This window comes from Falco peregrinus, chromosome 4, assembly GCF_023634155.1.
Source record: "Falco peregrinus isolate bFalPer1 chromosome 4, bFalPer1.pri, whole genome shotgun sequence".
Lineage (NCBI taxonomy): Eukaryota > Metazoa > Chordata > Aves > Falconiformes > Falconidae > Falco > Falco peregrinus.
Genome location: NC_073724.1, coordinates 111,214,460 through 111,241,797, shown reverse-complemented (window position 1 = coordinate 111,241,797; position 27,338 = coordinate 111,214,460). Strand labels below are relative to the sequence as shown.

Genomic DNA, 27,338 nt, shown 5'->3' with positions numbered 1-27,338 from the left:
TTAGAAAGCAATGATGGTTACGGATTGACTCGCTTCCAGTTGCTGCATTATCTGTTGATCGTTGTAAATTACTCAGGTCATCTCCACAGAGTCACAACAGTCATGACCTTGAATGCAGTGTTAAACTCAATGAAAGGAAATAAGGAGCACGAAACAAGAATTATTTCATTCTAGAACCTATTTGTTGTCTTGTTCTTATTGTTGGGAGTCATTTTTCATGGGAGTTAGCAGTCTGGAATGACATGCTGTTCTGTATAATACGCTTTCTTGTAGCATGGTGTTCATCAGTGCTGGCATGCTTGTGTAAAGGTAGAAATACAGGGAAAGATGCTTAACTGTAAAGCAACTGTGCTAGCTTTCCTTTGTGGCGGTAGTATCACAAACATCAATGTTAGAAAACATTATTAATAGAGTGAACATGTTTAAAACGTTGAGCTTCACTACCACACCACCCTTTTGGAAAATGTGGAAAATACCAAGTATAAAAGACTATCTAGTAAAACACCTAACAAACTGGCTGTTTAAATGTCTGATAGCTGTTGGAAGTAATGGTGCAGCTGTGGTACTGGAAGTACTGAGAAAATTAGAAAATATTAGTCAATAGTTTCAGAAATCATATTAAATATGTTAGGTCTGTGGATTCTGTGGATTTGCTGTGGTTTAAGCAGACTTTGTGTGTCTTTTTCTAAAGCTTTTAATTGAGAACATGGTATTAAAACATAAGATTAAAATGTATGTTTTGGCAAATTCAAACTGTTTAATCAAATGTCAGCTTTCTAAACTGAACATTATGAAAAACAGACGACATTACAAATGCTGTGAATTGCATCTGAGCATAAGCAGTGAAAAATATTTTTATTCTATTTGTGCTATAGTCTCTCTGCTGCAGCTGTGCACAGATGATACAGTCAAAACCTTGTGTCCAGAAACATCAGACTTGAGTGTCAGGAGTCAAGAGGGCACCTATGCTAATTTCCAGAAACGTTAAGAACCGACATGTCCTACAGTGCTGGTAGCAGCTGAAGGCACCCGGGCAACATTCCTTAAGCAGTTGAACATTAATTTTAATTTTAAGCTCCTGCATTTGAAAGTTTTGGCCTACCTGCTTATTGAGTAGCATCAACTTCAAATGAACAGGTTCTTTATAAAGCAATGGGGGATTGGTCCAAATGCTGGAGTATTGTTCTGGAAATCTCAGGGTTCAACATTTATTGAACTGAAAGGAATTGGTAGGGAGAGTAAGTTAGAGCATGTCGCTCATTAAGAAATTAACCAGGGTTTTTACCCTGTGCCTAGACTAGTAGGTGCAATAGTTAGGGCCCTGTTCAGTAAAGCACAAATCGTGTTTTGACTTGAGTGGGAATTGTACTCAATATTCCACGTCAAACAATCTTAGTTTCTTTCCAGAATTGAAATCTAGTTTGGGTGGGGGTGACCCACAACCCCCCTGTCTTTAAAAGTTGCAAATATTTGCCTGCCTTTCTCTCTTTCATGAGTATTTTCACAAAAATGAACCAACCTGTGCTGTTTCACTAAACCATTCCAGAAGACACTTGCTAATCCACACAGATCAAAAGACTTTCGGATTCTTCATCTATCTGTTTTACTCAGCTGTTCCATACAACTTAAGCCTTCTCGAAACCAGCTCTGAGAACACTTGGGTGCACAGCTGCAGCCAAGGCCATGTGGAGAGCAGGGCTTGAGCGTTCAGGAGTTACTCCAAGTTTCGTTGTTGTAACCTGAGTGCAGAATTTGACCTGCTGTGTCAAACAGGACACAACATTAATACTCTGCTATTGAACTCGTGGCAACTTAAACACTGCTGAATGATGAATCAGCTTTCTAGCTGTAGAAAAGGGCTCAAGTCACATATTGAATTAATTTACAAAGAGATAGCTGTTTATTTACTTTCAGTGCAGTTAATTTGTCACTTTTAAACTGACCAACTCTATTGGCTTATGCACCGTCTCTCCTGAAATTTGTGAAGGTAAGCAGGAGCACGAAGTGCAACAAATCAATATTTTTGGCTGCTGCCTTAATGAAAAGAAGACTGAAGTATCCATTATAATCATTAGGATATAAACTAGGCCAAATTCATCCTGATATGTGAGCAGGCTGTACTCCAAGCAAGTCTGTGCTTTCAGCAAGATTCAGCTTGAGTGCGTTATTTTTATTCTTCTGCAATGTTCCATCTTAGTGGTGTCACCCTGTGTACTGAGTGAGATGAGCCTGTGCTCCCCAAGGCATGTTGATACTGAGGAGGGGAAACAGTGCAGAGGTACCTGAGGAGGAGCTGGCCTGCAGGGTGGATCCACAGCGCACCATGCTGCTCAGCATGGTGACTTTGTTCTTGTTCCTCTATAGATGTATACGGGTGCATCTAACTCCACTGAGCTTGACCTGGCTTTTGGTGGGTCCCGCGACAGGCTGTTCTGTATCCAGGTCTGCAAGTGGTTTGTGGTCAGTAAACTTGGGAGTCTCCTCCATATTGGCCAATATGGATCTCTCTCTGCGTGGGGTGTACATAGAAATCTTGGTGGTGTTGCAGTTTGGTAAGAGATGGGCCATGGGGGTGAACCTGGGATTTCCTTCCCACAGTGCTGCTCTTTGCCTTGAGTCGTAGAGAATCGGTTTTGAGGATTGTTGCTGTGTTACAGCATTCACTGATAAATACTCCAGTTCATATGTGGCAGTAACCAGAAGCACATTGGGTGTTTTGCCAGCTATAGAAGTATTTGATGAAGTGAAATTTTACATGTATTTGGTCCCACAGCCTTTTGAATCACTTCCAGATTTGTTTGTGGATTTACCTTCCTCGTCCAGGAATCAGAGCCAGTACAAATTTGTAAATCAATAAAAACTCTCCTGAAGCAGAAGGCAGCAGTTCCTGACCTTCTCCAACCCCATTCCTCGTTTCCTATTAGTACCTTAGCCAGCAGACTGAATTTCTCATGGGTTTACAACTCACTATTCATAGGTAAAAGCACTGGTTAAAGGCTTTTCTAGAGGTAAAAAAAAAATTAAAGGAATGGTTTTTTTTAAGTAGAGAATTCTTGTTTGTCAATTCCTGCCTCAGTGGAGATGGAGTTTGTCACCAGCCAAGGTGTGTGGTTCAGATTCATTGATTCTCTATCTTCATTGGCCTATTTATTGACTGTTAGTATAACAAGCTTGCCATTTCAGATCCCTGCACTGAGGGACATGTAATGTGATCCTGTCATTTATGAATTCTCTTTTTCCTTCTGTCTCCTGTTAAGAACCACTTTTTTTTTTGTGTGCCTCGCATTTTTTTGGACTCCAGAAATGTAATCTATGTAATGAAATAAGTCATCTAACAGTCAGAACTAGTCACTGCAAGCTTTCCTCATAGTCAACAGAGAGAAATGGGCAATTGAGAAACATGATTAATTTATTCATTAAAAAAGCTGGATAAATCATGTTCTAAAAATATGCAGAGGTCCTTGAATGACTAGCTCACAAGGCAGAGTCTACACTAAACACCTTGCTTTGGTCAGAGGTAGCCCATCCCTGTTAACTGTAAAACAACTGTAAACAAGAATATATGTTGTCAACTTTACATTCTAGGTAATTTGTGATGGCTCAGCTCTGCCAGACTGATGTTTTTAGCCTAATTTCAGGGAATTATCTCTCAATATAAAACCCGCACATAAATGCACTTCTAGAAATAAAAAGTAGAAAAAAGGGGTTTAAGAGTACAGGGGCGTAGAGTTATGCAACTAATATTTTATGAATTTTCATTTTGTGAGAATACAGTGCTGGACACAGGTTTCCACCTCTTTTCTATTTATAGGAAATCATCAAGATCTGATGCTTTGATCTTACTTGTGGAAATGACTGGTAACCTTCCCCTTTTGCAGCTCAGGGGCTATGGAGAAGCTTGAGCCATTTCTTCATCTCTAGTACTGCTTCCTGCTTGGTGTGTTCCTCTATGCTCCTCTCCAGTCTGCTAATTGCAGTTCCTTAGAAAAGAATTTTATAAACCCCCCTCTATATTTCCAGGTTGTTGTAACCCCAAATGAGCCGAGATCTGCTCAATATTTTTGTGGGATGACATTGTGCTCTGAGTTTTCATCACTGTGATAGCTCTGATAGGTGTTAACTACTATTCTGGAAATTATCTCTGTCAGAGGTCCTCTACTGTCTTCTTAAAAACCTGGATTTTCTCAGCTGTGGTATGCACACCCTCATAGTGCTGATACCACAGCAAAGTGGTGTATTTTTGCTGCCTCAGGAGCTGGTGACAAGTCCAGCAAATGTATATGGGCTTATGATACCACCTGCCTTGGGTGACTCAATACCATCTAGCAGTACCTCTTTTCTGGCTGCAGTGTGGACTTGGAAACTAGCGAGACTTCCTGACTTCTTGAAAGGTTGAGTTAGATGAGATCAATCCTAGCCTAAATGCTGAAGTCTTCTTTCTCATTTTTTTAATGATTTGTGGTTCAGCTAAACAGCATTTTTGACTCAAGCTCCACTTTTTAGTCTGGCATGTGTTTCTACTCTGTGCACAGTTGATGTAACCGCCTGGCATTCAAAGAGTTTCTATATTTACCCCTACACTACCCGTGGATGTATTAGTAATAGCAGATGAACAAAATGAGTTCTAGGGGAGCAGGGAGGCTAGACACACTCAGCATCTTCTGCTGCAGAGACTTGTGTAGGTTTGATTGGAGTTGGTGTAGCAGTGCCCCAGGATGCAAGGAATGACTAACTCTACTGCATAGGTGGGAAAAATGAAGCAATAAATCTTTTGCTGCTTCTTAGGAAAGGATTGAAGCATCTTCTTAAGTCCCATTGAAACTGAACATGGAGATAAAATAGTGGTATTAATGAAATGCTTAGGGGATCTTTAATGTTCTTGCAAAGCCCATAAGCATGGACTTAAGCAACACTTTCAAAACTTACTAACCTCATTTTCTGAGGTTATTCAGGAGTCTGAGTCCCATGATTTTCCTAGGGACTTTAAATCTAGGCATTAGCTGGCACTAATTTCCACCCCCACAGAGGCCCTCTGATAAGAACGCAAGCTGGAGATGACCCTATTAACTTGTTATCTTTAGGAGCTTTCAGCCCTGAAATTCAAATTAATAAGCCAAGCCTGTCTTTCACAGTGCTGAAATCTTGAAGATACTATTAAATGGAGGTGGAGTTCAAATTATTACAGACTTCATCGATTTATTTATGGTGCCAAGGACAGCAGCCTGATCTTCTGTTTTCGATACCTTTTAAGGTACCGAAACAGATACAGATAAGGTATCGAAAGTATAAGATATATTTGATATATATATATATTGAAATATGTAAGGTATATTTGGTACTGATAAGGTATCGAAATGATAGAAATTCCTGACAAACTGTGGTTAGAATCTAGAAAGAAGCCAGTCAGTTTTGGAAAACCCTAATCATGGCTTCAAATGTCTAATAATGGAAACTAGAAACATCAGATGATATAGTTTACAATAAACCAGACCTGCCTGCACTGTTATATCTGTTTGACAGAAAGGAATAAATTTATTGCTTCAAACTCCTTGCATCTTGTCACCATCATCTAAAATACTCTTTGGTTATTGTGTATGCAAGTTGAAGGATACATTCATTTATTACAATCTGAGTGGTCCGATAAATATTTATGTGGGATCATTACTAGCATTTTCTTGAAACAAAATCAAGTAGAAATGAAAATAGTTTGTGATACATTATTTTTTTTCCCCCTGGCTTGTTTAATTTTATGAAAGCATGTAGGAACTAGTGGGTAAATCTGGGCAGACTCACTGGTAGAATTGAATTCACTGTAGTTTTGAGGCATTGGTGTAACAGATGTTCTTCATTTTCTTGGTGAGTGTAGGCAAATTTCATTGCCCAGAGCCAGTATTTCAGAGCCACTTAATTATCCCAGGCTTCTAGAACCAGTTTTCGAAGGAAGTTCAGGCCATGCAATGAGAGAAGTGCCAGTGGATGTTGCTGGGAGGTGGCTCAGGAAAGGGGCATGCTCATGGCAGGGGGGGGGTGTGGGGGGGAACTCGCAGCAGCCATTTGGGACTGGAGATTGTCAGTCCTCAGCCTGGCTGCAGTGGCTTTCCTGGGAAGGAGCATGCCAGTCAGATCACAGAGCACAGTCCTGAACCAAATCTGGTCTGTCACCCTGTATCTGTGTCAGGCATGAATAAAGCATTCCTGGGAGCAGCTATTTCTGAGTCTGTAGTGCTGCGTTATCATTGTTCTGGGAGTTATCTCTGGCACCTTTTAATAGTGCAAGATTTCCTTCATTTATGGTTTCCAATTTTAGGAATGTAATTGTTAACATTTTTCTTTTTCTTTAAAATTAGTCGTGCTGGAAAAACAGTTTATTTATTTTTTTTACAGATTCTCTGTCTGTACGTTTATGATTTCCCTGTCATTTGCAGATGTAAATTAATAAAGGAACAAGGCTTGCCTTGGTTTCACTGGAATGAATTTGTTTAACTTTTTATTTAATAACATGAACCCTAAAACAATGTATCAGCTTATGAAAATATTTACTTTAAAAGGCCCTTAGTATCATTCTGACAAACTTTCAAAGTTTTCTAAGTGAGGCCAGTTGTGCAGAATCGTTCCATTCAAGCTGTTTAGCTCTCTTGGCTTTATACACCATAAAAGACCTCACTATCTACAATTTTATAGCTAGATGTAATTTGCGTGCTTTCCCTTCTTCAGAAAATGTTTAAAGAATCTCCTGGATTATTCAGGATGCTCCTGATGATAGGACATTTTGTCTCTTATCTCCGAGTAATTTATTTATTAATGAAGAAAGGTGCAGTTTCTATTTCCTCCTGTCACCTTCTTCACCCTTGAGATTTCTTTCCAAGAGTATTTTGTATTATTGTGTGTTCTATTATTCTCTCCTTAGCATGTAAGCCCAGAAGTGACCCCTACATTACCCTGTGCATCATCGTCCATTAAATTATACCCAGGTGCTCCTGCAGAAAGCTTATGCTGGAAGCGCCAGCGATGGGACCAAGCTACAAGGTAGTCGGTTAGATGATACTAAGGGAAAATTGACTACTACTGTCTGATGTTCAGGCTGAGCATCTGAGCACCAGCTTTTTATCTTGGCATCATTTCAGAACATGATCTGCCTTCCCATGTGAACAATTCATGGTAGTTCAAAGGAAACTGGAGAAAAATCCATTTTAGCTCTTCCAAGGCACCAATGGAGGCTCAGGGGTATTGAGAAGTGATGTTGTTAATGCAAAACTGTAAGCTCATGAGCATGTGGAGGGCAACACGAGCAGTTGTTTTCCTGGGACGTACAGAGGAGGATGTTTCAACAGTGTCTTAAGATCATGTGGAGCCACTTCGGTGTACTGCCTAATCTTTTCCTGAAACAAGTCCAAGAGAGAGGAATCTCCAGTGGCCAATAAAATTTCGGACACATCCTGCCGTCTGACCCTTGCATCAGGTTGTGTGCCTTTTTAGGGAGCAGTAGAACTGGACGGAGTTAATCAGGATTTTGTGGGACTGGTTTAGAGCAGAGACGTGGTAACGTCTCTCTTCCCCTGCTTCAGTACACAGGCAACCTCCAGGATTTACCTTAGAAGCTGGATTGAAGGGTACTTCTTACAAAGCTGTTTGCAGTTCAAGGACTACAAGTAATAGCAGATCAGGCACTTGCTTGGAAAGCTCTTCCAATCTTTCATTGCTCTCATTGCTAAAAAATTATGTCATATTTTAAGGCAGTTCAGCTGATTTCAGTGTTCAGGCCTTGGAACTTGTTAGGTCTTTGCCAGCAAGGTAAAAATAAAATTTAAAAATCCTTCCACAGTCACATGTCTTTCTATTCACACGTACGTGTTTACCTGAAAATAGAAGTTTGAAGATGAGCTTCTATAGCTCACGGAACAGATTCTTTTAAGCTGTAGTCTGCTGTTTAATGTAAACATCTTTATTACATTTTATACACTTATGGTGTCTTATTAGCATTGAAATGTTGCCAATAAAATAAGTGAAGAGAAAGCCAAATGGAGTGCGTGTAGGAAGGGAGTTTTCATGGCAGTTGGTTTGCGTTAGGTGTTCGCACTAATACATTTTTGTGTTTCACAAAGTTAAGTTGTCTGCTGGCATTGATCATTTTGTCTGTGGCTAGCCCAAAAGCAGCAGATCTGTGGAGCTGTGGTTAGCAGTTTGTCACATCTTTCTCTTTTTCTGGAGACATTCTGAGGACAGCTCTGTAGGCTCTGTGCCTGCAGGGTTTTGCAGAGCACGGGGCAGGGACAAGGGGTGGGAAGCCTGGTCTCTCACTGGGGTCTGGACCACCTTCCCTGGCATTGCAGCTAGGTGACATGGGGATAAAGTTGGACATGCAGCATAGGGAAGTGTTCAACTCATATGGCTTAGTTCCCCTGATTAAATGTCGCACATAGGTTGGATGTGAACATGGTGCTCAGCTAAGGTGGGGTGAGTCCTACCCCAGGTGGTGAGAGGTGGTCAGGTGAGTCCTGCTGCTGATACCTGCCCTCTGCTTGGGCAAGTGTTGCTGCAGTGGGAAATGTGGAAAGATGTAGGACTGTGCTTGGTTTCCTTGGTGCTCTCTGCATCGGCGGGACGAGAAAGAAAATGAAGAGCATGGATCTGCAGAGAGCTGAGGTACCCTCCAGCACATCCCCCATCTAAATGATTGGGGACATCAGGACGTGCTGTAGAGTTTACCTGCCCCTCCATTTAGAAGCACATGTTGATTTTTTGTTCTGTGATGTCTGCACTGTGTCCTGCGGATACTAACCAAAAAATATCTTTGTAGCCAGCTACGTCCCAGCTTTGCAGCTGTCCCCCACTGGTGACAGTCTGGTTACTACAACCTCTGTCTTGAGGGGCAGGCAGCTTGAGGCTGCTTCTCTTAGGAAATGCTTTTCTGTTACTTCGATATTTTCAACTTGGAGTTGAGCAGAATGTGTTCACTGTACATGTATGAGTGGCAGTTCTCCGAGGGGATGGGCTGGAGAGGTATGCAGCTCTAGGGCTAAGGAGATGCTGAGATGCGGGGCTGGCTCCAGCTAGGTGGCTGCTTTTTGCCAGTGATTATCAGGTTTTGTTATAAACCTGAGCTCGTGGCCATTAGCACTGATAAAAATCATCCTAGAGACTCTAAGGAATGAAATTAAACTTCCCTGCTTTAATTTATTGTCAGGACTAATTATGAAGAAGTATTTACATTGGCCTGAGACTAATTGGATCATATGTGGTTTCAATAGATCTCTGCTTCCACGATGTGCTGGCTAGATCTGCCCATCTTTCACAACTGAAGCCTTTGTTTTTTCAGTTTTACTAAAATTTGCATAGCAAAATAATTTCTGATTTTAGATCATTTCAACACATAATGAATATATGCATAATTGTTTGGGGATTTTTCTTCCTCATTTGAAAGTTTTACTGAGAATTCATGTTCTGGAAATGTAACTCTATGCATAGGTCATTAATAATAGTTTCGCTTCTCACCATTGGTTCAGTTTATAAGGTAAAGATTTTGCGAAAAGGAAAAAAAAAACCCCAAACCCTAACTGTGAATCAGTTAAATTTTTAATAACTTTTTTTCCCCCAAAAGGTTTATTTTTATGAGAGAATAACTATGGGATTTAATTAAATTTGCCAGAATACTTCACAGCCCCAGAACACCTTTCATCTAAAGTACACAAATTATTTTTCACATTTTAATGAAGGAAGCTCTTTGATGTACAACGTTTATGTAGTTTCCCATTTTACTGAAAGGGTGTGAGAGGTGTAGATAAGTTAATAGTTTGATTCTTTTTCTTTGGGGGGGGGGGGGTGGGGACGGGGGAATGACAGTGTAGGAATTCATTTAGAACAGTGGGAACTTGATGTGTTCAGCATCTCTGTGATGAAGCTGTGTTAGCCATAGCATACAGTGGCAAATGGGACAGATTTTTCCAACTCGCAGTATGTCTTCCCATGCGAGACCACCCTTCTTACACTATAAAGGGTCTTGGAGCTGGTTTTAAGAAGACTGGATTTTATTGTTTCTCCTTGAGATGGTCTGTGAGGATGAACTGGTTTGTGCTATGCTACTTCTGCTGGCTGTATTAGTTGTTTTTTTTTTTTACTTTGCTTTAATTATCATTAAGCAGTAACTCTTAGATGGCAGATCACAGTCCAAGACGTCATCAGTGATTAATGCAGCTTCCTCTGGGATGATAATATTCAGTTTGCTGTGGGGGAAAGAGCACTGGATAGTCATGAGCACCAGCGCTGTGAAGCAGCCCAGGGATGGCCAGAGTCCCTCGGCTGCCTGCAGCAGCTTTCGGGGCTGCCAGCAGCTGGAGGGGGATCGAAGTGAAACTTCAGTGGGACTTTGGGGCTGATGCTTCTGAGTGGCACTGGGTGCTTTGAGCAGCTGCAGAGTCCTTCCTAGGGATGGAGCAGCGTCCCTTGCTTTAACCTTTTCCAGCACCATTCTTCAGAGACACTCCTCTCATCCTTTTTAAGGAAATCCTGATTGAATACAGCAGATTCGGCCCACGTGGGCTACTGATATGGCTTCCATTGGAAGCCTCTCAAACTTCTAATGTGTGATTTTTTTATTCCCACAGTACCAGAGGTGGGGAAATGTGTTCTGTGCCTTTAGTACCTACATGCAGAGCAAATTAATGATGTGTCTTCATCTCCACGACGAGCAGTTACACCAGCCCTTTGCTAATGACATGAGGTGCTTTTTGCAAGTGTGTGTTTCCTTTGCATCGCGGTGTGGGTCTACCTTTAACAAGATACCTTCCTTTGAAGAACAGGTAGTTCAGTGTGGGCAGCAAGCTGCTTCTGAGGTGCAAGGTGTCCTGGAGAAAGGCAAAATAATCAAAAAGGAAGATTGTGCCTACGGTGACATTTGGAGAGGAGATGGGGACTGTTTATGAGGCAGGAACAGGACTGGCATTTAGCTGTGCTGCCTGCAGGGTAAATGGCAAAATCTGTTTAATAAACGTGACCTAATGAATTTAGGACTGCTGACACTAAAATTTGGCTCCACATCAATTTATTGTCAAAACCCATTGCTGCGTCCCTCTAAAGGTGAAAGGTAATAGCTAAATTATATCTGAATTATCTGAACGATAAAGATTGAATTTGTTGATGCTGGAAGTGGGAAAACCCCATTCTGCTGGTGGAGGTCTCTGGCTGTAGCCCTTGCTGCAGTGTGAAATGCTGTACTCCTGTATTCTTAGAAGCGCAGAAGGCTTTGTGTTGTCTTTGTGTAAACATACCAGTGTTTAAAACTTTCTGCATATGTTTCAGCTCTTTCATGGGGATTTCCTTTAATTGCTTAATCTTTCATAATGAAAATTAATCTGTCACTGGCAAAGATAAAATCCAGCTAATTCTCAGAAAATCTGTTTCTCTTTCTCTGTACCCACAAATTAAAACTCCTCTGATACCAGTTGGATGCTCTGTCTAGACATTGAACGTGGTCAGAAAAGTGTGTGGTCACAGGGAGGATAACTGGGCTGCTTTACACTGTCAATTGTAATCCAGTCCATTTTGACAAGAGGGTTTGGACTCTCCTGGAAAGTCCCTGGAGGGGATGGAAGCTTCTGACCAAGGGGCTGTGATCTCCTTTCCCTAGTTATCTGGATCCAGGAGATACCAAACGGGCTTCCTGAAGGGCTGATCTGTACAGAAAAAAAATATCAAACAGCTTTTGCTGTATTAACTTGTATTACTTGTAAAGAAACCCATCTTTACAGTAACACAAGGTTGCAGTTCCCAGCTCCCTTTAAACCTGGCATATACCTCTTCTGATCACTACAGAGGCAGCCCATTCCTGGTCCTGACTGCTGTTTCCTACCACCTCCCTGCAGTGGCTCTAGTTTGTCATGTAGCCACTTGGCGATCCAGTTCAAAAAAGCAAGGAGAGAAGAACTCCTCTTTTCTTTGAAAAAAGGAGGGAGGGGATCAGTGCCCTGACTGGATTCATTGGCCCTCCAAACACTAGGCATTTTGGTGGAGGTAGGAAAGGGAGATCAGGTGCAAAGCTAAAGTTTGGGTTGCCCTTTTGACGTTTGTGACCCTATGAGTGTGAGAGCATCCGTTCACAGAGCTGCAGTGGTATAAGTCATGCCATTAAAAGTCATACTGGGCCATATATAGACATTTACAACTTGTCCATACAGCCAATCTGTAATTTCCTGTTTTGGAAAGTTTGCTTGATGGACAGTTGTCCTCATAAACCAGAAGTGATTTAGCAGGATGGAGGAATGGCTTGGAAATAACATGGCAAGAGCTACTGCTTTGTCCTGGCTTTGGTGTGGAAGAGGCAGCTGTGATGGAGCGAGCAGGATGTATGGTAACGTGGGGTTTCAGTGTTAGTCGATCAGGATGTTTACTTGTAACGTGGTGTTTATGGTGTGGGTCCCTGAGTGTCGAGCTGAAATCACAAGTCAGAGCAACTATCAGATGGATAAAGCTGCTTACTACATGCTGCAGAGAGAGACAAAATCCCTCTGTCAGTATGACTAACCTTTCCATGCCTCACTTTACCTGTCTGTACAATGTCTAATGATCATCACATCGTCAAAGGAGTTTTTGTGCCAGTTTCTCACATTATTAATGGCTTTAAAATGCTATGAGTGATTTTGATGGAAACATATTAAAATGCATCGCATTGGTTGTGTGTAATGCAGTCATTTGTTTGGAGCTGGAGGGTGTTAAAGGAGAAGCCCCTTCAGGAATCACTTCTTTCCCAGTCTGATCTCTGAGGAGAACTGTAACATTGCAGTGACCTATTTAAGCTAGTACATTTATTCCAAATAATCAACTATAGAAATGTTGCATTGACTGCACTAGACATACCCAATGGCCATGTGCTCAGGTTGCCTAATTGTTCCTTTCAGCCTTCCAGGAGTGAGTGATGCTTTGAAACCTCGCTTACTGCAGTGTTGTGTGGAAATAAAATACAAAATAAATTTCAGGATCAAGTGTGACAAATCCTTAGTTTCTCCCTGCCTGCGATAATCACCATGTTTCTGTTTGGTCTGGCCATAGCTTCATGCTGCAGGTAGTTCTGTGGTGCATCATTTTAGGGAGGTTAAAAACACAACTACAGAATTCTTTTAGTCATTCTTGCCAGTTGTGGAGGTCATGGCAGGAGGTGGAAAGGGCTGTTGGACTTTCCCTTTGGTAGAACATTCCTTGTAAAAATAATGGGAGACCATTTTGGTGGACTCAGGAGGTTTTGGAGGAGTTGTACTCCTGCCTCTCAGGTGCTGTGGGAAAAAGCTGCTTGGGTGTTCCCTAGCCAGGTAATATATTCTATGATACTGTAAATAATTTATCAAGGGTAAGGGGTGAGATAGGGCTCTGCTACTAACTGGAACCAGAAGTTTCAGACCAGATTGCCCCCTGGATAGCAGGAGGACTTCCAGCCCTGCATGGCTGATGGCATGCCTGGCTGTGGGACAGCAGACAGCAAAGCATGCCAGAAACATGCAGCTTCTGCATCCATCCATAGTTTGATGCATGCAAGGTGGGAAGGCTGTGGGCAAGGGACACCAGGAGTTCACATGATGCTTCTCTCTTCATTTACCTTAATAAATAGTTTCAACAGCTACTGGTTAAGCTGTCTGCTTAGAGTAATTTATTTCCATGTCAGTGAGGAGCCCTGCCATGGTGTCCTTGTGTAAATCCTGTAGGAGGCTCACCAGAGAGGTGACAGGAATTAATCTGAGCAGCTAATTCCCATTTTTGGGCTTGGGACCAGGCAGTCCAAGGCAGCACGCAGAAGCTGGGGAAGCAGATTAATGCCGCCTGCAACATGTGATATTTTGGCTTGAAAATATGCTGAAGGAACATGTCTGGCATGGCTTCACTGCCTTACTGAAATGTTTGCTGTGTTATGTGGTGTAAAAGATGGTAGTAGTTCTTTTAGGGAAGGATGCTTCACTGTCTCGTTACTCCTCCCAGTTTTCCACTCTGTTTCAATAACTGTATTGACTTCTACCCTGCAAGCAGAGCTGCAGGCCTCTCCTTTCTTTCATGTGATGCTTGCCCTTCTATGTTTTTGTTGGATTTTTTTGGTTTGATTTTGTTGCGGGTTTTTTACTTCAATGTGTAGAAGTGTCTTCCTTTCCAGTACAACCTAAATTTCAATCTGTTCCCCATCAAACCCCCTATTGTCTCCACACTGCAGCGCTGTAACACCAGAACCATTCCTTCTTTTTTTTTTTTTAATTCTTCACTAATCTGGAGCTAAAGCACAGGGCTGAAAATCTTCCTAAAGATACCAGGAATCTATTGCTTATTGTGGTTGGGATTAATCTCATGTGCCAGTGTCACAGCCTGGCCTGGCTGTAAGGCGAGGGCTTGCTAGCGCAGAAAAGGAATTTTTATTCAGTGGAAGTGCCTAAGGACTAGGTGAACACAAATGTTAGTGACACTGTAGCCTTGGTTGAGTTGCTTGATGACACTGAAGTTAATTTTATTATTTATTTATGTGTTCTAAAGATGTGGAAGCCTTGGGATGGAAGATATTACAAAGACTTTAAAGAATTATTAAACTTCATAGCAATAAAATGCCTTTCTCTGTCCATAATCATTCCTGTTGTCCTTTTTTTCTTTTTTGAAAATGGTTTTGTGTTTCTGATCAGCCAGTAAGGAAGTGGGTCTCTAGGTAGTGATATTGCTAATGGTGATCAGCAAAGGCAACACGGGGGAGGGAACATGCTCTGAAGGTAATGTTCCTTGGTCCTTGTCACCAGCCTCCGTTTTGACTTTTTCATTTGTGGTGGCGATGGGCGATGTTAAGAGTGTCTCCTGGGAAACATACTGCCTGTGTGGTGTGATTTATGGACCACTATTTAAAGAAGCTGCAATATTCTGCTTCATTCTGAAGAGAGCTTTAAAAACATACAAAAGTTGGGAAAACATTATCTGTCTTCTTAAAAACAAGATTCATGAACAGACGCATATATCTATTCTGTCACCATACAGATAGGCAGAAAATGTTTAGTTGTCATGGCAGCGAAATGTACAGTATCACAGATGAAAAAGAAATATATATATATATAAAAGAACTGTCTTGCCAGTTGTTATATGATGGCAGCAGCTGCTGAATTTGAGTTTTATTGTTCCTGAAGCTTCAACTCAAAATCCTCCAGACCATGTTTCTCAGCAGCAGCAGTATCTGCATTCTGTAAACTTCCTGTGATTTTCCTTCAGAGCTCTTCACCGAGGAAGGCATCGTTATTTCCTTCTCTAGTTATTTATTTAGATATGGTTTCTCTCTTGCATGGAAACTGGGCAGTAAGCAATAGATATTACTGCTATTATTGAATAGCAATATCTGTTCTTATGAAGAAACTCTTTCTATTTTGTTGTTGATTGAAATATCCATATTGCTGAGTGTGATGGGTTACAACCTTGATGTTAGGGTGGAATTGGGAACTGTTTAGGCTGTAATCAAAATTCCAGTGTAAGAAATAGTGTAGTGTATTTGTATGATTCATTGGGATATTCTGCTCTGAAAAAAAAGTCCATGAAAATGAAATGAGACAGTTCAGAGAATTGTGTTGTGGTAGTGATGGTGGTTGGGAAAGTGCAGGGTCCCTTGCTGGCAGCATGAGGTTGGGTCATGCTGAGTATCCACAGCCCTGAGGGCTCAGGCAGTGGCAATGATGGACCTTGAGGATGGCCTTGGTCCATCCATAATGTCAAAAAAAAAAGCACCCACTGGGTCTGCACCTCTGCCTGTGCAGAGTGTTGCTATTACACCTGGGACATATATATAAAGTATATGCTAATATCAACAGGAATTAACAATATTTGCCAATGGGCACATGAAGTGGTAGTAGCAATTAAGTAATTGTCTATAGTAAACTCAGAGCCATCATCAAAATTTCTTCTGCTGCTGTGTCTTGCTGGATGGTTTAAGACATTTTAAAAATTGTTTTCCAAAAAAGAGAAGTGAGAGTTATATCTTCAGCTGGGTGCTGGTACCAGTTATCTGCTCTGGGTGGTTTGTGTAATACTGTGAATGTTTAGTGTGCATCCTCTTGGTTACTGCAAATAAGGTGTAGCCATTTCCATTTAAATGACCTTTATTTCCGCCCCCCTCCCCTCTTAGCTGCTTGAAGCGGTGTTTCATTTTTGGAATAAAGAGAGTGCCAGGCTCTCTGAAGGTCAAAACCATTTACAGAGCTCTTCCCTTCTTGACTTTTGTTTTCTCAAAAAAAGAAAAAATTAAACTGGGATTTCTGGGATTTTAGGATTAGTTAATGTATTTACCCAGCCTTTAAAAGGTAATTTTCATGGGATAGAGAGATCTTGTTTACAATGTGTATAAAAAGATTAAAAAGAATTAATTTAATTGTGTAAGACTGTTAAGTAATCTCCTGCCTTCTGCTGTGAACCTATCATACCTTCAGCTGTGCTGCACTTTCTATTTCTGCTTCTTAATCTTCAATTAACTAGAAAGCTTTCTCCCATTTTTTAATTCTGTCTCTTACTCCCTTCCAAAGCTTTCTCTAGGAAACAAATACATACACTGGTGTGCCCTCTCCTATCTAGTCATGGGTTGATGTATTGTCCTTGCCACCAGTATGGGGGCCCACTTCAGCTAAATGTGTTTAACCCAATGAAGCCAGTGGGATTTAGGTATCTGTCTGAGTGTTTTGGAATGGGATTAGCTTTAATGAACTCAGCCCTTTATGAAAGCAATGTTTCAGTCTCCATCTGTGGTTGTGTAGATGGGGAGCTACGCAAGAGGGAAGATGCCACCAAGAAGAAAGATGTGCTCACAGTCAGCTTGTAACCACTGAATACTGAGGAGCCTCCATTCGTATGGTTTAGGCTTTTAAATTCCTCTGTAAATCCAAACACCTGTTGACAGGGTTCAGATCTAGTGAACCAGTCACAAGACTGGCCCATCCCTCCGGGTCTGTCTGCTTTTCACCAGCACAATCTCATTCCTACCTAAGGAAGAGAAGTGACTGAGCGTGGAAGAAGAAGTTAGCAGCCAGCTTTTTCTTGATGTAAATGCCAGTGTTTTAATTTACATCACCTAACAAGACAACGGCCTCCCTGAGGATGATTTCTCTTTCACATGTCATCTCTTCCTCCTTTCACAACTGCTGTTTGTTTCTTCTCTTTCCTTTACATGATCCTTAAGTCTTTACTCCTTGTGGACAAGGGGTCAGCACTGTGATGTCTTCTGACTGTACTCACAAAACAAGACGAATAAATCTTTGTGTTGAATTGCTGCCAGATCTTTGCATTGTCTCCTGCAATGATCTCTTTCTGTCTTCTAATGACTGCAAGCTTTTCTTTCCAGGGGTGGCAGATGAAGTGGTAACCCCCTCTGAAAGGGTCTTGCCTTGCATGGACCCAGAGTCGCCTCTTTCTTCTATTAACTTCAGCCTTATTGTGCTGCTGCTGTTCTTCAGAGTAGCCCATGTAATGAAGGAGCACAAGTGTCACTGTAAGTTAGATTTCCTGAATCTTTTTTTGGGGTAGGTTTGAAAATCCAACCTTGTTTCTCTATGGGTAGCAAGGCCAAGAGCTACAAGAATGCCAATGTCCTTATGCTTTCCTACATGTGTAATTTTATGTGTTTCTGGGTCAGAAGCTGTATTTGAACTTTCTAGGGCTAAGCGCTTCACTGAGCTTAGTCCTAATTTTGCCCAGCAGTAGCTGCCACATGCTCTACCTCTTCCACTGGAAGAGTTCCCCAACAGACCATGGCTCATTTTTCGCAGGTGTGCACCATGGCTCTTGCTCCGTTTGAAGTGCCGCAGACTTCAGAAGTACACCAGCTAGAAAACTTCAACGGTTATTTTTCTCTCTGGGTGCATATTACTCGTATGATCATTGGGTCTGATCTTACGGGTGCGTGCTAGAGCTCACTGACTTCTTAAAAATGTGCATGCAGTGTGGAAAGATTCATGGATATGAGCCCTCGCTAGTTCACAACCGGTAAATGAGCTAATGATGATACATCTTCCCCTCCCTGCTGCACTCAGAATTTTTATTACAAGGCCAGTGTCATTTGTTTTCATCTCTTGCAAATCCTCCCTACATCCTTCCCCATCCTAATCATTTCCTTTGAAAAACACCTACTGCAGTGACCTCCATTTGAGTACGAAATTGAAGCACTAATCAGCAGGGCTGGTATCCATGGGGCTTTGGAAGTGTTGTACGGTACAGACCCCTTTCTAGCTACACTAGCCCTGAAAAGGCAATTCTTAATGTTTTTAGGCAGTACAGAGCCAGCTGTTTCCTTATATGTGAATTTTTGTCTCAATGTTACTCTACCTTCTTACAAGTAAATTTAAGGACTCGATTTGAGTGTAACTGTTTACAAAGTGCAAAGTTCACCATTAGTTTAACCCACCACCCTCCAGGCTCACAGAAACTGTGCAAGTTTAAATATGTTAAAATGAAGTACTTTTCTGGGCTCAGGAGCAGCTTGTGTGGTATTTTCCTTGTGTAAATTTTAATTACAGCTCTTGGTGTCCTCCAGTTCTGCCTGTATAGTGAGTGAGCCCCTGCCATGAGTGTCTGCTTTATGAATGGCACTTCCACATGCCAACGGCATACAAAGCAGTCATAAATTCTTATTTTAATGTCAAATGCTTGGATGTACATAGCTCCCTTTTCAAGTAGGAGCCAGGACATGAAGATTGGAGTGCATGCCTCAGTGGAGAGAGATTTTCTGAATTTTGGAAGGTGACTTGGACAGGTCATGCTCTTATCTAAAGAAATAGATTTCAGCTGAATTTTGAAAAGGACAAATGTGTGTCTGTATTGTGTATTTATTGCTTAATGTCAAAAAGTGAATTATGGTTTTGGCAGATCCGTGTAATAGATGTCCATAAGAGATTCTGGCAACCTAAGCTGAGTGAAAGAGCAGATTTGTGGACTAACATGTCTGTAAAGGAATTATGTTTTGACTTTGTGCAAGATTTGTTAAAATATATTTTTGTTCTGTTTTGGTAGTGGTACATGACTAGCACATTGGATAAGTGCATGCGTGGGTGTACAGAAGCCTGCTGAATGGTATTTTTTTTTTTTTTAATAGAAATAATTCAGTTCTAAATCAGTGACTTTTTTGAATACTTGATGAAATCATAGAAATCAGTGATCAGAATTACCTTGACCTTGCAGGTCATTTTATGCTCTTCCTGGCCCATTGCATAATAACCGTGGACCCTCATTGTATAGTATCTCAAATGCAGGGATATTCAGCCTTAAAGATTTTTATTAGTACAGGGAGGTGTGACAGTGTTTGGGCAGGGGGTAGAAACCCACGCTACTTTTTCTTATAAATATTTTTGGATGCTCAGTCAAAGTGCAGAATGCTCCTGCCCTCCCCATTGTGGGAGGCCTTCCCCTTCTGCCTTCTCAGCGTCTGCCGTGGGGTGACTTTGTGCCCCGATACCTGCCTCTCTTTCCCATAGAGCATGCTGGACTGATTAAGAGGGATTTCCTTTTTGCCACTCTGCCCCCCCTTTCCTCAGCCTCGTCATTACTTCAGTGATGTCCAAGTGTCTGGCACGGTGACAAATAAGCCCTTTCACGCGCCACTAGTTCAGAGAGCTGAAGCTGAATCCTGACGTGTCCCTGGGCTCTCCCTGAGACCATGGTTCTAGCTGCAGTTCATGCATTTTTAAAAATAATTATATTTATAGCACTTTAGAGGACCCTCTCTTCCCACCCCCCACCCCCACCCCACCCCCCGCCTTCATACCTAATTACTCATTCCCTAAGCAAATATCAAGGTGTCTCCCAAATTATTTGCACCATGAGGGAATGCAGTTCTCTGTCTCCCGAAAACGATCTGTTTCATGCTGCATGGGAGTGACAGGTTTTTCTCCTGGATAAATTTACTGGGAACACTTTTCATAACTGTTGGGTTGGGTCGTGTTTAGTTTTTTAATCAAAAAACTGTCTCGTTCCTTGAGGGGGGATGGTTTCTTAGTGTTTTTCCTGATGGTCTCCTTGGTCCTCTGAGGGTACCATTCTCCTCCCTGTCTGAGCTACCTCTTTCTTATATTCCAGTAATGCGATATAGTTTGGTAGCTTTTTGGTAACTTCTGGTTGACCGCTAGTTTGTGAACTTGAAAAATGGTATATTTCAGCTTTTAATGTCCTTCATATGACTCAAAGTTTGCAAATACATATGTAACTCTCACTGTTGCTCTCTGGATTTAGCTGGAAGGAAGTGTTCACTGTGAGATAAAAGGTAATCAAATTATGAAACTGTAGTAAGTCTTTGAACTCCTAATTTAATGAAAATAATCACCCAAATGAGAAAGTGTGTCATTATGCTGATTTTCATGACATTCGGGTCTCAAATGGATTCTTCCTTGTGTACCGATGACATCAATTAATACCTGTTATAGCTTTCTGTTAAGTCACAGGTTTGGTAATGCTTTTATATTAAGCGGGCATTAATTCTTGTGCAGTTGTGCGTCTTTTTGTATAACTTCTTTCCCCCAAATACCTGGAGAGATCCTTCTTTGTCCTAATGCTGGAAGGTTGTACCATGGAAAGCTCCTTCTACTGGGAACATAGCTTCTTGGAGAGTAAGTCTTTTGAGCTTAAAAATACAACTATTTTCAACTAATTTAATTTCAAACTAATTAAATTTCCATTACATGGAAGTATAGATTTATATAGAATAATTCTAACGTTCATTTCTGTGTTGTTGAAAGAAGATAATGATGAAGGCTGTAGTTCTGTGCTTATAACCCAAAAGTCTGGCAGAGCCACAGAAATGCCAAGTTCCCTGGGCTAATCTGAGCACTTCAGTGTTAACATCCACGATGAAGAGGGCAGTGCTGCCCAGCTGCCGTGCCAACGCAAACCTGTCTTCTCTGCTGCACCGGTGTGGTAGGTGGCTAACCTGAAGTCTGGAACTGGAGTGAGCTCACAGACAAATAGTGTCCAGGCCATTTCTTGGCAAATTCGTATTACAGGTAAATGAGTCTTTGTACCATACAGTAAGAGGTAAGAATCGCACAACTGAATGAAAAAAACAAGTCCAGCTGAGTCTGGGAGGAGAGTAAGGAATCATGTTTCTGAGATCCTCTCGCTCTTAGATGAACATTTTCTTCTTTAAGGTATCTTAAGCACTTTTAAAGAAATTACCATTTTTATAGTTGTAATAGGATAGTATATATATATAAATTTTATATATGTATAAATAAATGTATGCAAATTGCATAGTAATACTTTTCCTCAGGTTCTTTATAAATCTCTCTAGGAGATCCTGCTTTTTCTCCCTTCAGTGTCACATTTTGAACTCTTTCCTCTGCTGTGTTATTCTTTGATATTTCATTAATTCTGACTAAATTTTGTTGGCTGGATGATAAGCATGGTTCTTATTTCTGTAGAAATGCTAATAAAGAATGGCATGCCATATTTGGGATTTTTACTGAATTTAATTAATAACAAAGTGAGTTAATCAGGTAACATTCACCTTGAACTTCTTCCTTTAAAGCGAGATAATTTCTCATCTCTTGCAGTTTTGTATTAGATGGAAAATTTCAAAGTACATTCTGGCAGCTACATTTGAATATCTTTGTAGAGTCTAGTTAAATATTCTGTTTATAAGCACTGCTGCTTAGTGATCTAATGGGCACAATACCAGTCTCTTGCCACATTATATCTCTGTGATTCTTTACAGTCAGGAAATGCATCTGGATTCTTTCAGCATGTACAGCTGTTGTCAGTTGGTGTTATTTAATATGATAGGAAATAAAATAATTTTTAAAAAGGACTTAAGTGCTGACAAATTATCGTCTTTAAGTTCAGGTCCTTGTATTTTGTACTCTGAAGAAACCCTTCATTTTCAGGCATTCAGTGGAAAATTAGATCAGTGCTGTAAAATAATGACAGTATTTCACAGCTATGTGCTAGTTAATATTATAGGGTAGTGCATATGCAAAAGTATTCACTTTTTCCCTTAATGGAGTAACTGAATGTGGATTTTATTGGAGTGTTGCCAGCTTCAGCTGATTTTCTGTGTGAACTATTAGGACAAAGGAAACTCCTTAAAATAGGTATTCAGAACATGATGTTACGGATGTAATTCATAAAGCTGCAGGAATGATTTCAAGAAGAAAAAGTAAGGCTGTATAAAATTACATTATAAATCTCAAGCTGGGGAGGGGAGAAGGGGGAGGAAGATGTCAGAAGCATAAAGAAATTACCCTGGTCTTCAGGGAGAGAAATGTTAATCCAACACTGAGTGTCTTTGAAAACTTCACCCGTTAGCCTTCATATACTCATGAGTGTGCTTGGAATATTGCACACTCAAAGTGCGTTAAAAGAGTATGATTAAGGTTGCAAAGGCATAAAACTTGCAAGTTAGAGAAGTGCCTGTGCGAATCTAGTCTGTCCACTCTGTTTGCATTATCAGGCACTCTGTAATTATACAATCATTATTAGCAGGAGTAGTGTTTTCGCATGATCTTTATTATTCAAAGCACAGTTTCTTGGAGACTGTTCATTGCTTTGCTTTTCTCTTGCTGTGCATTTATTGTGGCCCAGTTCACTATTTTTTAACATTCTTGAGCATCTTCTCTGACAGGATAAATTCCATGATACTTAACTGGGGTTCCTTTGATGCTTTTCACTCCTCACTGTGTGTTGCTTTCTTTTCATCATGACCCTAACTGACTGGAAATTATGGTTAGGATTCAGCCCCAGATTGAGACATGCAAGTGTAGACATGTGGGTTTGATGTCGGGGGTTTCTGAGTATGAACCTTCATTTGGTCAGCTGAAGGGCTAGTGGGGTCATGTCATATGCCCCAGCGTTGCCTACCTGGTCTCCTGCTAGAGCTGCAGAGGAGTATTGGTCCATGCATAATTCCTGTCATATCTGTCAGTCCCTTGAGAATGTCTCAGATAATATGCTGGGGAGCCTTAAATGGCGCTAGATGCCCGTGTGGAGGGAACTGATTTTTTAGATATTCGTTGAGCATGAGGGGAGCGCAGGTGTTTGGCTCACATGGAGGCACCTACATTTAGGAATCTGTATCTAGACTTGGACTCCATCCTTGATATAAATGTTATTAACACACTGCAGATGGGGAGCAGAGGCCCAAAGAAATGAAGATAGAAAATACAGAGATACTGTAAAGGGCTGATTTTTCAGAAATTACAGCAATGTGTATTTCAAAGCACATCAGAAAATAGCAGACTTTTACATTGGGAGGTCCTCTAACCCATCTTTTTACTCCAGCCTGTTCTAACCTCAGTGTTGGTCAAGTTGCTCCAGGTCTTGTCCAAATTGACTGAGAAAATGCCTCTGGGCAGCCTGTTCCAGTGCTTAACCACACTATGGCTGTGACTTTTCACTTAATGTCTAACAGGGGATTCTTTTCTGCGACTAGTGACTGTTGACTCTGCTTTGTCTTCTGTATAGCCTCTCTTTAGGTGAGGAAGACTGCAATGAGATTGCCCTCTGCCAGCATTAACCTTTCCTTTCCAATCTAAACAAACCCAGTTCCCTTAGCTTCTCCTCATCTGTTGTATGCTTGGCTCCCCTGACAGTCTTACTGGATAGACACCAGTTTGTTGTTAGCTCCTGGCACTGGGGAGTCTAAAGCTGGACCTCACATTCAGAATGGCCTCACTTCCCTTGACCTGCTGGCTACCCCTGTGGTGGTGCAGCCCAGCATGTGATTAGCCATCGTCACTGCATGGACAGACCGCTGGCTCATGCTCAGTTTGTTGCCCACCAGGACCACCATGATGACTTCTCCGGAGCTGCTCGCACTGGGCCTCAGCTCATGCAGATGAATAGTGAATCCCAGTGCAGGATTTGACATTGGTCTTCATTGATGTTTCGGGTGGTTCTTGTCAATTACTTTCATGTCATCTGTTTTGCCATCTTACTGCAGTGCCTCTGAAGAGTAGCCTTGCTCTCCACAGTATCCATTTTAAACTGGTGTCATTTATGAAGTTGTTGAGAGTGTTTTGTATGCAACCATCCAGGTTGTGGTTGAACAGCAATGGTCTCAGTCCAGATCATTTAGGATCCCTGGTCTTGATGGAACCCATGGATGTCTGATGATCCAGGGACACTCTGAACTATAAACCTCTATTATTTGAGCCCAGCAGTTCAGCCAGTTACTTCACCTTGTCCACCCATCCAGTCCAGATCCCCTAAAGTAGGCTATAAAGACTATGGAAAACCATGCTGAAAGCTTTATTGAAGCAAAGCTTTGATTTGCCCACTGTAGATCCACCGTGAATACCAAAGCTATGACTGTAGCTGTCTTCCAGTTGAAACAGAGCTTCATCTACCCCCTGTTTATTTTAGAGGACAGTCTGTCATGGATGCCCAGCATGGTACCTCCACGCTGATCCAGCACCACAGGCTCTCAGCTGGCAGCAGCCACACCAACTCCTGCTTTAACTACCAGGATCCAATTGGCATATCCCTTTGGCAGGTCCTGAAATGCTCCTGCATGGGTGGGAAGGCTGACTCAAGCCTGCTCTTACCCCTCACAGCATTTTCTTCTTGCCTGGCAGCTCCTCACAACTGCCTTTTGGTTTCTGAGCACATTCTGCTCACTTTGTGAGCATGGGACACCCTCCCTGATCCTGCCTTCTGCAGGGGGCTCCAGCCCAGGCAGCAGCAGCCTGGGTCAAGCTGTCCAGCAATTTCGGTTACTTCTGTACCTGCCTGCTGCTTCTGACCCCTTCCCAGTGTGAGTCATGGAAAAGCTATGGCCTGTCATAGAAAATACTATTATTTTTTTTTAACATTTAAAAATATTTTTCACCAATGCAATTCCTGAAGATGTTATTAATTTAAGATGAACTATAGGAGAAGGTTGAGTGGAAGGCAGGCATGTGGTATAGAAGGTTTAGTGAAAAAATCTTTAGTAATGAGGCAAAGTTTCAAACAAATGAAGAGAGTTCTGAAATTAATTTCTAGCAATTCTAGTATCGGAACTACAGCCCAACTATTTTAGCCAAGCTAATAAAATGTGTTTATAAAATTACATGTTTACACTTAGTTTATGATAAGAGAGGACTGCCAAGTGTGAGGACTTCCAGTTTCTCAAATTGGCTGTTTCCCTAAGTTATGCATAGAAATAAACTACATTTAATGATCGCTGTGAAATGTAATGATCACAAAGGGAAAGCAGGCATGGTTGTAAAGATAATGTTTAACTGAAAAGGTGACTTGTTATGCCTGTAATGAGAGTTTTCATTGTTAATCAGCATACGTTAATCAGGAGAGGATTATTTCTTATTAGAAGTTACTTGAAATAGTTGTCCTGTTTATTAGAAGCTTCTTCACAGTGGTTTGAGGATAAGTGTGAGCATACTTGGTTTTCTCTCTCAAGCTTCTGATGCCTGGTATTAACATCTCTGCATTAAGTAAAAGCTTAGTCTTAGCCTCATGGGTTAGGAGGGACAAAAGCTCTGCCTGTCTGTGGGAGCAAGGGTGCATCAAGATGACGTTTATTTGCATCCTACTCTGGATTATCTATTTGATACACTTGCTGGCATTGTGTTTTGCCAGATGGTGTAGCACGTGTTTACCTGACATCAGTTTTCTAGAAATTGCATGTTGTGTCTGATGTAGTCACTTGAGCCTCCTCTGTAACCGGCCTTTCTGAAGCGCTGTGGTGGTTTGCCTTCTGGAAGTGGCTGTCTCTCTCCACTGCCTGCACAGCGAGTCTATCAGACCAGAATGGACTAGACACCAAACTTTTAAACATCTAAGGGTGGTTGGAGAGAATTTGTACCCTTAAATCAAATAAACAGTGACTTCCAGGACTACAGAAAATGACACCGATTTTATTGCTTAACATTTGCCTCTTTTGTTAGGAAAGGTAAAATGCAGTGTGTCCGTGGAGGGGAGCCCAGCTGGGCCCTGGGGTAGGGGCAGGATGAGCAGTGCATCCAACGGAGCTGACATGCTGGCCAGATAATGGGAGTAACAGGTATATCATCCAGAAAATTCACAACATTTTGGACATGTGGGGTGAGATCTAGGGATGGCACGCATCTTTTGAACAGCCCTGAGTTATCAAGTCAAGGGTCGTCAACTGTTTGTCCCACCGGATCCATGTGTAGGTTCGAGTGGACTTTCCTGTTGTGCTCCTGCTTCTGCTGCCATCTGATTTCAAAGGACTTCGCTTCTTCACTGTATTTTCTTCTTGCCATGATTTTAGGTGCATTATGGGCTCTTTGTTTTGTTGTTTGTCTTGGCAAAACATGGCGACAGTTTTACATATCTGATGTTATAGAAAAAACTTGTAAATTCAGTATAGAGGAATTTGATGATAACATACGGGTAATTTTACTTTCTTGCAGGAACTTCAATATTTTTGCTGGAAAAAAGAGTTGTTTCATGATTTTGTCTCCTTGCAGTACAGAAGGGGAATCTTCTCTCTCCTCTTTCCCCCAGAATCGTATCCGTATCTGAATTTTGTGAGCTGGAAAAGAGGAGTTTTTATTCCAGCAGATTTCAAGATAAAGTCTTGCATTTCTTTCCATAGCAGATTTCAGGCTGAGACCCTAATTTAAATACATTTGAAGTCGAAGTGTATATTTCCTTTTAATTTGAAAGGAAGGTGGATTTAAAAGCAAAGCTTGTAGAACGGCTTGGATATGTTCTGTAAATTGTTTGTATAAATTATATGAGAATAAATAGCAGAGAGCTTTAACTCTTCCCTTCTAATTTTCCTTGGATCTGAACTTGTTTATTCAGAAGTTAGAGAGTATCATTTGTGGCATTTACATTATACTGAAAATCAACTACTCTCTATTTTCATTATTTTTCACACTGTGAGTTTCCTGGGTTCCTGTATTTCTGTGGTGTTGGACAGTCAGAGCGGATGGAGAATCAGGGAATCGTTTATGCCGGAGTTTTTCCTGCTTTCTGTCTCTACCCTACATCTTTTACAGCTTGCCTTATTTCCTCCATCTGGTATTTATAGCAGTTTTAGCAATTTCAAATTTCTTTTCCTCTTATGTTCCCTCAAAAAATAAAATGAAATAAAGAACCCCCCAAATGCCACAGCTCTCTGCTTTAGAAGTTTGAGGGAGGTGCCTGGATTTATGGAGGAGATTTCCTCCTCGCATGCTGTGTGCTGGTCTTGTGTTTCTGGATTACTTCTGGCAGCATTTTCCAAAAAGAAGTTTGAAGCAATGTGTAATGGCTTATGGCGTTGTTTGTGGAAACAGACTTTTTCATTTATAGCCCTGAGTGCATAACGTTGCCATCTGATATCAGCTTGATAACTTGCAGGAAGATATTTGAAGGTATCCTGTATTTTAAAAGAGTTTTTTATTAAGGCTGTGGACATTTATCGT

General features: G+C 41.3%; 1 protein-coding gene across 1 annotated transcript in view; it reads left to right on the top strand.

Annotated features, from left to right (window-relative positions):
- The window catches only part of FAT3 (FAT atypical cadherin 3), a 419,039-nt gene that overhangs the window by 96,919 nt on the left and 294,782 nt on the right, over nucleotides 1-27,338 (top strand).